Source organism: Aplysia californica, unplaced genomic scaffold, assembly GCF_000002075.1.
Source record: "Aplysia californica isolate F4 #8 unplaced genomic scaffold, AplCal3.0 scaffold00173, whole genome shotgun sequence".
Lineage (NCBI taxonomy): Eukaryota > Metazoa > Mollusca > Gastropoda > Aplysiida > Aplysiidae > Aplysia > Aplysia californica.
The window spans coordinates 287,925-289,153 of NW_004797443.1; positions in this window are offsets into that span (position 1 = coordinate 287,925).

Sequence of the window (1,229 nt, forward strand, 5' to 3'; positions counted from 1 at the left end):
CCCCCCTTAAAAAGCACAACAGCAAACTACAAACGTAAAATAAACTAACAAACATAAAATAAAAACCAAAAAGACATGTGATAGTACAGAAAAAGGAAAACGAACAAACGAACAAACAAACAAGCAAACGAACTAACAATATAACATACAAACAAGCAAACTTTAAAAAAAAACTTGATGAAAAGGAAAAACGAGTAAACAAACAAAATAAACATTCAAACAAGGAAACTTTAAAAAACGGACAAAAAGCACACACAAACAAACAGACAAACACACAAAAAAACAAAAACAAACAAAACAAGACTAGAAAAAAAATCAGTAGTCAGCAGTTACTCAAAGCAGTCACGAGCATGTGGAAGCATCTTATCGACGTCTCGACCACAACTTGTATAGATAACAACGTCTTCTCATCAGATAGATTATTGCTACTGTTACAGCATCAGGCCACTACTCCTATCTGCAAGGAAATATGTTCGTGTGTGATATATTGTGGTGATATGCATGGTTTTGAGTGTGCGTGCGTGTGGGTGCATGCGTGCGTTTGTGTTTGAGAGAGAGAGGGAGAGGGAGAGAGAGAGAGAGAGAGAGAGAGAGAGAGAGAGAGAGAGAGAGAGATTCATAGAAGTATAAAGTATTGTAATTCAGCTAAACCCCAATAATTGACAAGAAAAATCATTTCAATCATTGTACCCCCCCCTTCCCCCTTTGTCTCCTAAAAACCTACCTATCTATCCAAAATTAACCCAAGTTCAGAACCTCTTGTTCTCGATTCGAAGTAGAGCCTTTCGCTCCGTAGCACATTAAAATAATAAATCAGCTAACACAGAGTGCCCGAAAGGTAGCTGATTAAGAAATTTCTCTAATACGTTGTGTCCACTGGGGGTTCAAGTCGGGTCGGATCAGTTTGCTAGTCAGATTTAAGTGTGCAAAAGCGGCCATCGTTTCACAAGCCGATCGCGACCGGCTCGTCGCCTAAAAAACAAACGCGTTTGTTTTCAGGCGACGAGTCGGGCGATCGACCCAACCTGACCCGATCGGACCCAACCCAATCCCATCCGCATAGGGCACCCTGTATAGGGGTCCTTACCTCCCTGTGGATTGTATTCTGCTGCAGCCGTGCATATATTTTCTTTCGAAAATTGTTCATCTCGAAAAAATAAACATCACCCCCCACCCAACCCTTCCACCTAAAAAAACAACAACAACCCCCCCAAAAACAACAACAACAA